Raw genomic sequence first — 12,368 nt, forward strand, 5'->3', positions numbered from 1 at the left:
CAGTGTAGGGGGTGGGCTTGGGCAAATCAGTTTAATTTTCCCTGCTTCTTTATTCTTGAATGATGGATTAAAAATACAGATCTTTTGTAAAATGCTCTGAAATATCTATTACTAGAATTGCTATAAAATGCATCATGAGAAATGTGAGTGCTATTTCTATGGCCCTTTCTTTTGCCTAGGACATTCACAATAACTGATTCCAAATAATGCTGCCTGTTTTAAAGGGTATTTAAAAATCTTCTTTTTCTCATTCTCTGTAACAATCATAATTTCAAAATGCTTCTTCCTTTACAACAGGGCATTGAAGTGCTTTGTGCATCAAGGATACTATTGACATATTCACTGGGATATTTTTAGCATAGTGGGAAAAATAAAATCTTGAGAAAGGTCAGCTCTTTCACAGTGCTAATTAAATTTCTGCAGAAGGAGATTATATCATGGTGGTGACATGCAGGCTCTCCAGAACATCACACAGCAGCTTGAAGCAGGTAGCCTTTGGTAGCTAGGGGGAGAGGGGCTGGCAGGGATGGACATAAATACCTGACAGATTGCCCCTGAGTCGTGCAGCAGATGATTTCCTTCTTTGATGTTTTCATTTCACAAGACGGGGCAAGCAGATGGATCTCTTAAAAAGGGATTTCCTATTATCTGAATTGCAGCTCTATGTACATCCTCTTTTGCGGCAGATTGTGATGATGATGAAGGGATTTGCACAAGGTAATGGCTGTCCATCGAAGCTATCAGGATGCAGTGCTGTCCCAGTGTGCTGCTAACATAACCTTTCAAAAAAACCCTGAGAGTTGGTCAATTTAGACTGGTGATAAGGAAGAACTTTTTTACAATGGGAGTGGTGAGGCACTATCGCAGGTTGTCCAGAGAAGCTGTGGATAACCCCCTTCGGGAAACACACTGAAGGTCAGGTTGGACAGGGCTTTGACCAACCTGCTCTAGTGGAAGGTGTAACTACCAGTGGCAGGCAGAGGCGAACTGGATGATCTTTAAGGTCCCTTCCAACTCAAACCATCCAGTGATTCTATAATTCCAAGATGCTATGACTCTGTGCTTCTGTGCTTCCACAGTTCTACAATTCTGTGATTTTGGAAGAGGAAATCAAATCTAGGGCCACACTTTGCACAAAACGATGTCAATATGATCAGAGAGAGGTGGGACTTTGCATGTCTATCTTATCTCCTGCCCTCAATAAACCTTAGAAAAGTTTTTGAAGGAAATCATAGAAATTTGGATGCAAAGGTACCTAAATAATAATCCAAGCTGGATCTATGTTCAGCAAAGGAAAGCCCACAGTCCTGCCCTATGTGTGTCACCAGCCAGGCCTTGTCCATGGTTCCTGTGTCCCTCTGCTCACTGTGGCAGAGGGAGGGGTCTGTGAGAGTGGCCTAGGAGACTGAGGTCATCTGAGGCCTGATCTGACTCAGATCTCTGACTTTCTCTCCCTTGTCAAGGAGCTGTAGCAGTGAACTCTGTCAGCAGCTGTACACCAGGTCTCATCACCCTCCTTTGCCACTTTGCCTCAGTAAACTGGGAGGGGAATTTGCAAAATATGCTTACCCAAGTAAATGTAACCTGTCATTCAGGTTATATCTAAGCTTTCTGTGTATCATAACAAATGATGTGTCTTCTGCAAGCTGAATAATCTGTGAACTCTTTCAGTAGATACAATACTTCCCCCCCCCCCCAAATATATTGCTGCTGTTCTCTGGACATTCATTTAGTATCAGCAAAGTGCACTGTAGAGCATAGGGTGTCAAAGCTCTGAGCAATGGTAGATTGTTGTTTATCAGTAATTAGCCACCTTTTCCTTCCTTTGGAGGACAAAGATTACTTGCTCCAAGTGAAAAATTGAGATTATGCGAAGTAAGGTATTTCAATGCTTGAAAACTGACTTCTAAAGTATATGAGGAATGAAAACTACTCTGGATTTGCTCGGTTAACACACTGACTGGACGAGGCAAGGCGATACCCAGAGTATCTGCATCAAGAGATGATCTCTCTGCTGCAGGAGACTGAGAGGAGCAGGTGCACAGCAAAGCCAGCAGCTCCACAGTCACCAGCACTGGGGATCAGTCACCCGCAGCCTGACTGGTCATGCCAGGCTTTGAATTCATGTTTGCGCCCCTGTCACACCTCAAAACTTCACCCAGACACCCTGCCATCCCTACACCCACTGGTGACTATTGCCACATCCATCCTGTGGTCCTGCTGTGGCCAGCACAGCTCTCTTCATCACTCCTGGCCAGGGACAAGCAGAGGCTTATTTTTCCGAACATGTTCACTGATCCCCTGCAGAGCCCTGTGGTAGTTTCGCAAAACCTTTGTGGCTGAAGACAATTTTGGTTGGTTACTTGTTGATGGCACAGGGGCTGATCCCCCTTCCAGTCAAGTGACTGTCACTTCCCAGCAAGTGTGAACCCATCTTCACGCTTCCGTGAGCAGACAGTGCAAGTTGCCTGGGTTGTGTCTGTTCAGTAGGGGATCCATCCTGCGGGGTGGAACTGTCACCATCTTTCAAGACACAGATTTTAATAAAAACCTGCACAAAGCATTTTAGCTCTAAACCGAATGACTGCTCTGAACAGAGCAATTAAGAAGATGAAAGGGAAGGAGAGGGTAGCCTGTGTATCGTGTTGTCATACACTTCCCAGGGTGGGTGTGATGAATCCATGAGCAAATGAGTCTGTACAAGAAGATCAACAGAATCAGACCCAGGTGCTACAGTCATGGACCCAGGAAGGGGAGGTTATAGCTGAGGATCCCACAGGGATTGACTGGGACTTCATTTGGGAAGATTAGATTTAGGATCATTAATTGCATATGAAACCCTTGAACACATTATGTTTAAATTCAGATTAATTGCCCCAATCTGCAGTTAATTTCAAAGCTGCTGACAGTATTTTCTCACTGACACAGACATGAAGGAGGTTTCTGAAGAAAATGTCTTTGGCTGAGCTTTCACCCCACAAATGAGGGAGCATCACTCCCAGCATCACGTCATTGGCCTCTGTCCCCTCTAGACATCCTCTCCTGCCAGCTTTTCAGGTTGGATGTGCAGGAGAATTGCAGCCCAGCATTTCTGAGAATATTTCACGGCAGTGATAATTACATGGTGAAATGCAAACTAACAAGCTGCATCTATTTAGTATTAGGGATTAATGATCTCAGCTTTAGTCTTTGCTTCCCTGCAGGGTGGCAAATGTCACCAAAATCATGCTTCAGTAAATACAAAAAGCGTCATGCACAGCCTAGGCAGAATGTTTATATATAAATAAGGTTCTTACTCTCCTTACCCATCATCTGGGACCAGACCTAATGCTCTGTAGCTTCTGTTGCCTGAGGCAAAACAAAGATGCAAACTTACAGAATCATGGAATCACAGCATGTTTTGGATTGGAAGGGACCTTAAAGGCCGTCTAGTTCCAAATCTCCACCATGGGCAGGGACACCTTTCACTAGACCAGGTTCCTCAAAGCCTCATCCAGCCTGGCCTTGAACACTGAGAGGAATGGGGCAGCCACAGCTTCTCTGGGCAACCTGTGCCAGGGCCTTACCACCCTCAGAGTAAAAAATTTCCTCCCAGTATCCCATCTAACCCTGTCCTCTGTCAGTTTGGAGCCATTCCTTCTGGTCCTTTCACTCTGTGTCCCTCTCCAGCTCTCCTGGAACCCCTTTAGGCACTAAAAGGGGTTCTAAGGTCTCCCTCGAGATCCCAGATCTCTCAGCCTTCACCAGACTTGCCATCACCTGCAGCACAAGCCCTGCTGTGCTCTCCTCAATCCAGGATTATTTATCCCAGTTTCCAAGCTGCCTTCACCTTCTCATTATTGCTGTCCTTTGTACACATTTCATGTGGGTGAGGTGATGGTTCCTGGACACTGTGGGCCACACCACACAAAGGACTCATCACCCAATGCTTTCCTTTTGAGTCCTCTCCACTGAGCTGCTTTTTATAGCAAAGATGTGGTGCTTCACCCACCTTTGGTCATAACCAGCTGTCTGTGTCTGGACCTTTCCTCTGAATCAGAACACACTGGATACCCTATCTACTTGCTCTTTTGGTCTCCTCATCATCCATCTCCTAACTGACTGCTAAAGGTGGGCTTCTCTTGAGCACCTTGGGACCAGCTGGAGAAGTGGAAGGAGGCAAGAAGCTCAGGTGATAGACCCAGGCAGGGACCTGGCTCAGTTTGTCTTCATGTCCAGGTTTTCAGCCTTCTTCAAAGCTACATGCAAGTGCAACATTACGGAAGGGAAGATGCAGTTTAATAGAGTATGTGCAACACAGGATATGACGACAGCTGCCAGCCCTGTGGAGTTTCTGGTAGGCAATGTGTGTGTAGTGGCTGCTTCAGACCATTATCAAGAAACAGATCCAGTCCCTCATTTAGTTTGATTTCAGTTTAAAGAGACTTGACACTTCAAAGCAAGCCTCAGTCTCTGTTTGGGATGACTTGTGTTGGACACTTACCAGAGATGGCAAATCTGTCAGTGCTCCCACACACCTGGGAGCTGGAAAAACACTTCAGAGAAGATTATCAGCTCTAACCAGAAATGCAGCCAAAACCTTTCAGGTAGGGTTTTGCTGGATATTTTTTTGTGAAAGCCACTTGAAAACATTGTTTTTTCTTTTGTCCCTTTGATAGCCACTGCATGGCTTATTTTATTTTCATGAGCATGGATCTGAAATGCCCCTATGGGGGTTTGTACATCCATTCAACTGGTCCAGCTTCCGTATACTAGCTTTGTGGGAAAGGTGCACACACTCAGACCTCCTGACAGATCCAGCTTAATCATCTACAGCCTGTTTTAGTAGAAAAAAAAAAGGTTGGATAAAAGAAAAAAATGAAGTGACAAAGGAAAAGAGATGGGTTACCTGCTTCATACAGGCAGGAAACACCAGATCTGCCTTGGATGCCAGATTTTGGAGTCCCATTGAGTACCTAAAGGAGAAGTGGATTCCTCCTCTCTTGGAACACTAGCTGTCTTGTCAGGCTGGCTCCCCAGCTAAGATATCTGTATTCTGGAAGGATGCTGAAGGTTCCTTACTATGTCGTTTTTGTGGCTGCTTGTGTGAGTAAATCTTGTAGTCAGGTGATGCCTGAATAGTTTGGCACATATAATTTACTCAGTGGATTCAGATGTAGTGTCCTGAATACTAAGCACAGTTCTGTCATCAATGAAAAGGACTAATTTTAAATGTTGGTGGTTTTTTTTCTTTTTCTTGGCAGTGGGGGTTGTATGTAAATCTTGCAACTTTCATGTATGTATTCAAATAAATTGTTCTGGGATTTTTTTTTAGAAAAAGAAATGATCCAGACTTGCAATGAGACAATTGGCCTGTCAAGTCAGACTCCAAGGGGAAATATGGGAGGAAGAAAAAACGTAACTCTGGACTGAAATGGATGTGTAATCATTTTCCTAAAGTGTGCTCTGTCCTACCAGTCCTTGGAGTCAGGGCATTTGAGCTTTTTTCAGACCCTAGGAGGCCATGCGCAGTCTCTATCACTCATGTCCAATTCTGTGAACCACTATCAGTGGCATTGCCATTAATGTGGGAGTGCCCAGGGCTCCTTTCCTTTACACCATTGTAAATCAGGAACAAATCCATGGAATCAGTGGGGAGTGACGGATGAGTACAAGAATCAAGCCAATATAGTTTATATGGGAACCTTGATCTTTATGTTGGCTTACTCTCTCTCTAATTTCATCCTGGGATCATTTCCCTTGGATTCATACGGTGGCTGAGCCCCCTTGAGGATGCAGCCCAGCACCTCTGCTCACAGAGGTCTCTTGCTCTGGGGGTAAAGCCCAAACAAAGAAAAACCCTTCCACCTTGAAGTGCCCAAGGTGTGACCTCCCGGCAACTTTAGGAAAGGTCTGCTCCCATGGCCATGTCTGGCAACACTTTTGCTCCCTCTCCCTGGGGAACATCTAGAAACATGTCTGCATCTGCGCTGAGAGAACTGGAGAGTCTTTAGTATGCAGAAAGCTTCCCTTCTTTCTTTTTTTTTTTTTTTCTTTCCTCCCCCCCACCCCCTCACCTTTTTGAATTAGAGAGCTGGAGAGCTCTGCAATGCTGAGCAGCTATTAAGGCACAGCCTGTCAGCTGTAGCACGGGCAGGTGTGTATCTGCGGGCTGTGTCTTGAGTTTGCTGATAGGGACCTCGCACAAAGAATATCTTCCACCTTCATCAGTCCCTGTGAACCAGTCTGTCAGCTCAGGGAACAGGGAACAAGGCTCAAGATGTGATTGCAAGCCTCTAGCTCCCTACCGGGGAGCAAAGAGGACAGGAATCTAACCCCAGGCTGATTTCTAATTGGTGAGACAAGAAGACATTTGAAGTGAGATAGCTGCAATTAGCATGAGAGCACTACAGCGATCAAGAGAAATGCTTCGCTGTAAGAAAAAGCTGTTGCTTCTCTCAAGGGGGAACAAGCAGTGGAAAGGTAGCCCGCCTGAAATAGGCTAGCTGCATCAATTAGGCAGAAAGTATACAGTCAGATATCTCTCCCTTGAAGCGTGCAACTGATTTCAAAGGAATCTTGGCTCACTGACACCTTGCCTAGTTTAGTTATTTTTCTTTTCCCTTCGTGTTGGAATTGTTATTTTTAACTAGTTCTATAATTTTCAAACATACATGAAGGACCACAGGGCCACTGCAACATTTGAGAAGAATGAGACAGCATTTATGAATCCAGCAGTGGAAGCTGATGGTCTGCCAGGCAGCTGCTCTCCCAGGCCAGTGGTCCCATTAGGGCAATGGAGATATTGGCAGTGACCCTATGTCCTGTGGATGGTTGACCAACACTGCCCTGATTCCTTCACTCACACTTTTCCTCTCTAAAAGAAGTCAACCAGCTTGCAAAACAAAAAGGCTCAGAGGTGCTGTTTACACCTAGGAATGGGAGGAGGACAACTTCTAACTACTTTGTAAGGGCAGATGACAACTGAGATCAGAGCTATTACCAAAATTTCTGACAAACACACTTCCTGAAATCAGTGACGTAAGTATCATCCACTAGCACAAAGCTCTTTCCAGATATCTCACTTCACTTTATTTTTTTCAGTGGTAATTTTAGTCTTCCATATTTAACGTAGACTGAAGGTTTCTGATATCTATAATTTTCTGGTGCCACTTCAGTCATGACACAGCTTGCATGTGACCTGTTCATCCACAGGAATCTGGAGATAAAATTTCAAGCACTTGAAGAATACTGCTTGAGCATATGCTGAATGCAAAGCAGATGACATTTCCTTAAAAGTTACTTACAAGCAGCACTAATTATCTTATTTTTCTGAAATTTCATGAGTGACGTCAGTGCTTAAAAAAACATCAAGACAATCTATAGAATAAGGTTTAGCTGAAAATGTTGATCACAGCTCAGAGCTGTAGATGATAAGGTCATAGGAAAAGGGAGCATAGAAACTGAATTTCTTCTGACAGCCTTCCTGGTGCAGCAATGCTGCGTATCATAGAAAAACAGAGGTTTCCGTCTCTAAAAATAAATTCAAACAAGAGCATCTTGAGATATGCTTAGTAGCAAAGTGCAGCAGCAGCTGTGGCACTCCCTTGATCTCCCCAAGGCTCAAACTGAGAGGATTCAGGCCATTGCCTTTTGTATATTGTTTAAATTGAAACACTCAAAACAAGCAGCCAACAAGTGTTTTGACATGAAAAAACTTGCCTTCGGGGCATCTGCTTTCTCAAATGCAATTTTTTTTTTATATCCTTCCTACCTGTGCCTTGTTTTCCAACCCCCTTATTAATACAGCAAGTAAGCAGCCTTTATTCTCATCTAGCTCATACCAAAGGGAAGAGGGAAAGATAGAACCACCATTGCTCTGACAGAGCACAGTGAGTCTTTACAGGGAAAAAAAAGGCCCAGGATCAAGCACTTCTTTATGTCACAGGAGTGCAGCAGACAAAAATGAATTCACAATAACTCAGTGTCCTTGAGCAGAGACCTTAAGTCTGGTGCTACCCTGGCCCTTTGCTGAATGCAGCAGAAAAATCTGTGATGATGTTGGGGTAACACTTCTGGACGTGTTGGGGTACCAGCAGCAGGGGAGGGGCCACACAATCTCAAAAACCTCCTAGCACCCTTGCTGCTGTATTCCCAAACAGTGTGGATGGGGATTTCTATCTTCCCCTCCGGCCTCAGACGAATGAATGTGGGCAGTCCCTGGGGCCACACAAGATGAAAAGCAGGCAGGATTGTTGTGCAGGTGGCACAACCATGGAGTTTCCCTGTTTTAGATGAACACTTGGTTTAAGAGAAATACACATTTAAAGGAATTCTTCATTGTGAGGCTGGTGAGGCACTGGCACAGGTTGTCTGAAGGTCAGGTTGGACAGGACTTTGACCAGTCTGCTCTAGTGGAAGGTGTGACTGCCAGTGGCAGGCAGAGGGGAACTGGATGATCCCTTGGGTTGGAAGGGACCTTCCAACCAAAACATCCAGAGATTCTATAACTCCAAGATGCTATGACTTGATGCTTCTACGCTTCTACAGTTCTACTATTCTATGATTTTGGAGGGCAAATCAAATCTAGAGCAACATTTTACCCAAAATGATGTCAACACAACCACAGAGAGAGGCGGAACTTAACATACAGCACATGGTGTGACTCCTGAGGATGGTCCTGTGTAGGGCTAAGAGCTGGACTCAGTGATCCTTGTGGGTTCCTTCTAACTTGACATATTCTGTGTGATTCTGGGTGTGATATTGACATAATTTTATCTCCTGCCCTTAACAAAACTCAAAGAAGATTTTGAAGGAAATCCTAGAAAAAGGTACCTAAATAATTATCCAAGCTGGATCTATGTTCAGCAAAGGAAAGCCCACAGTCCTGCCCTGTGTCTGTCACCACCCAGGTCTTGTCCATGGTTCCTGTGTCCCTCTGCTCACTGTGGTAGAGGGAGGGGTCTAGGAGAATGACCTGGGAAACTAAGGTCATCTGAGGCCTGATCTGACTCAGACCTCTGACTTTCTCTCCCTTGTCAAGGAGCTGTAGCAATGAACTCTGTCAGCAGCAAATCTCCTTGCCCACATAAATGTAGCCTGTCATTCAGGTTATATCTAAGCTTTCTGTGTATCATAACAAATGGTGTGTCTTTCCACAAATTAACTCATCCCTGAACACTTTCAGTGGATAAAAATGCTTTTGTTTTGTTTTGGGATTTTGTTTGTTTATTTGTTTATTCGTCAGACAGGTCTAGGTGGCACAGGCAGTGCCAACAGAAGGATAAGCAGTTGCTCTACACCTTCTCAATAGGGTTTCTGAACATTCTGGGGGAATGAGCCTTCTGGTTACTGTTAGGGAACAGTGCCCAGGCAGCAGCCAACTTATCAGAGGCAAGTCAGTGATGCCATCTGAACAATGCACAAACGTCCAAGTACCTGTGAGCCCACCATGGGAACCAGGGACACAGGTTCACATGTAGTGACTGCTCTGTCTTGTGTGAGAGACAAATGGGGGGAGGGGGAAATCCAATTCCAGAAGTGTATTGTAAGAAATAAAATTTTGTATTTCTTACTTGTAAGAAACGCAGCTTTGCCACTAAAGAGGAAAAGGCCACAAGTTTATACAAGTTTATAAGCTGCACTGGAGATAGTTTCTATTGAGTACGAAGGAAAGGCAGTGTCTTGGCAGCTGGGGAATGTGGCTGTGGGGGCTGTGACATCCCAGAGGGTGGATCACATCCTCAGGCAGCCCCAGCTCCATCCCAGTCGGATTCTGGCGAGCAGTGAGTGCACATGCAGGGGGAATGCTGGGCTGGATGTGGCAAGACAGGTGCTCAGGTGGTTTCTAAGCCAGAGCAAGACCCAAAGCTCTGAGGGCAGGGCACTGTAGTATCCTTGGGCTGGGGGAGGAGGGGCTTAGGGCTCTCCTAAGTGGTGCCACATGCCCAGAGAGGCTTTGGGGACATGCCAGATGCCTCTAAGCCCCCACTCCCTCTCACCCAGACCTGCGGAGCCTGTTTCCATCCCACCAGGCCATGTCTTCGACACTTGCATTCGTCCTGGCTCTGCTGGCCATGGGGCCCGTGGTTTTTCACCATGACGTGAACACGGAGAAACAGATGCTGGAGCGTGAGGAATTCCTGAGAAATAAGACGGCTCAGATGCTGGAGGAGGTTGAGGAGAGCACGGGCATGGTGGAAAGCCTACTTCCTTCTGCCCTGCAGCAGCACTGGCAGTTTTGCAGTCCTGCAGCAGCAGCCATGGTGCTGTTTACTTGAGGCCGCTGGCTGGCCAGGAGAAGGAAGTGTGCCTCTGCCAGATGCAGGGAGCAGGAGAGATCCAGCACCCAGATTAAAGGCAAAGACCAACAGAAGAAACTTTGCTGGCTGGCCAGGAGAAGGCAGTGTGCTTCTGCCAGTGTCAGCTCCTTGGCTGTATCAACCCCATCACCATTGGACACAGTTAAGGTAAGGTTGGAAGGGACTGTGAGCAACCTGATCTAGCTGAGAATTTTCCTGCTCATTGTGGGAGGGTTAGGACAGACTAGAGTCCCCTTCCAACCCCAAATATTCCGTGATTCTATAGCAAAACCTGCCAGTGAGTGCAAACTCCTGGGCACCACAGAGCAGCTGCCAGCAGGTCGCTCCCGCATCCGTGTGGTGTTGGAGTGCACATGCTTGAGGAAGCAGCTGCTGGGGAATATGTCCTGTTTTCTCCACCCCACTGGCAAGGATCACAGCTTGAACCTCCTGGACATCCTGTGCACAGGCAACTACTTGGATGTGGAGAAAGTCGCCCACTGGGTGCAAACGTTGGTGGCATCAGCCTGGCTGCTTTTGCCTCGATCGCCGCACTGCCAGCTCACGGTGCTGCCCTCCTGCCGGTCCTGCAGGTTTCAGCTGACAGGCACCCCAGGGAGGCAGATCACCACAGAGATGGTGTTTGCAGTGGAGCAGGGTAGCTCAGGAGCCTATGTGAGCCTTGAGTAGGCAGCAGCCAGCATTACCAGCAGCACAGTGGGACTGGAGAGCAGCTTCAGAGACTGATGACACGGTTCACAAGGAGCTCAGCACAACCAGAGCTCGGGCAATCTCTGCCGGCCCAGCTGAACCGTGAAGCATAGAAGTGTAGAGGGATAGAAGTATAGCAAAATAGAAGTGGAGGGGAATAGAATTGTAGGGGAATAGAATAGAAGAGTAGAAGCACAGAGGCACAGAAGAGTAGATTCATAAGACCATAGAACCATAGAAGAATAGATGGGATAGAGGCAGAGAAGAATAGAATCGTAGAAGCTTAGCGGAGTGGGAGACTAGAAGAGTAGAAGAGTAGAACCATAGAAGCATAGCAGAGTAGGAGAATAGGAGAGTAGTACCATAGAAACATAGAATTCTTTTGGTTGTAGGAGTGCCTCCTATTAAACAAACCAACTGTTCTTTACATGGAAAGCAAGCCTTGAAGTGGACATACGGAATTTTTCACAATCAAACACTTCCGCAAAAGTTGCTGTGATTTGATTGGAAGAGAATGAGCTCTATAAATATTGGTAGAGTAGCTGAAGCTTTAATTTTTTGAATTATTGAATTAAAATTTATCCTCTTTCACTCCTTCTTGGGAGATGATCACTTAATAGTGAAGGCTGTCTTAGCAGTTTCATGAAAATGGTACCTTTTGACCAAGTACCACAACATCTTATGTGGTAGTTTCTAGAACATGGTGAAATAGATCTGTGGGGAACTAACTGGAAGTGCTTACTTCTATGTAAAAAAAGGCTTTGCCTTTAGTTTGGTTAAATACATCTTTACATGGAGGCTGTTCAAACATCTCACAAACAAAAGAGGCAGGACAAAGGAGATGCAGCTTAGAAAAGCGGTGTGTTTGTAATGGCACATTTCAGATAACAGGGCTTGTGAAGCATTATGTAAAATTCCAAGACAAATCAAGTAGTTCTGTTTCTGTAGTTCCATTCCACTTCCCAGCAATGTTATGATAGCATACCTGTGGGTCGACACCCAATCTAGTGGCTGTTGCAAGACTACTGAAACACTGATTTGAGACAACTGGCCTGCATTCCAGATGCATGGACTTTGATTCTGCTGACCTTCTACAGCTCTTTTCTAGTGATACTCGATTGACTGTATTACCCAGAAAGCACATATTTGCCTGTGGTGAGACACCCTTGTCCTGGAAGATGCCAAATGTTTTCCACTGTCAGTGGAATTAGTTTTATCTTGTTGGGAGCTGAATTTTCTTTACTTACACAGCCATCTTTGTTTGCCCTGCAAGGTCCTCTCTCGTGTCTCCCCAGTGCCATGACACTGCGCTCTTCCTGACTTGTCTTTTCTTAGAGGAAAGGCTGGAAGATTGCTCTTGCCTGGATCCAGCAGTGG

Source organism: Empidonax traillii, unplaced genomic scaffold, assembly GCF_003031625.1.
Source record: "Empidonax traillii isolate 1590-97213 ecotype Southwest subspecies unplaced genomic scaffold, ASM303162v1 scaffold116:size1738432, whole genome shotgun sequence".
Lineage (NCBI taxonomy): Eukaryota > Metazoa > Chordata > Aves > Passeriformes > Tyrannidae > Empidonax > Empidonax traillii.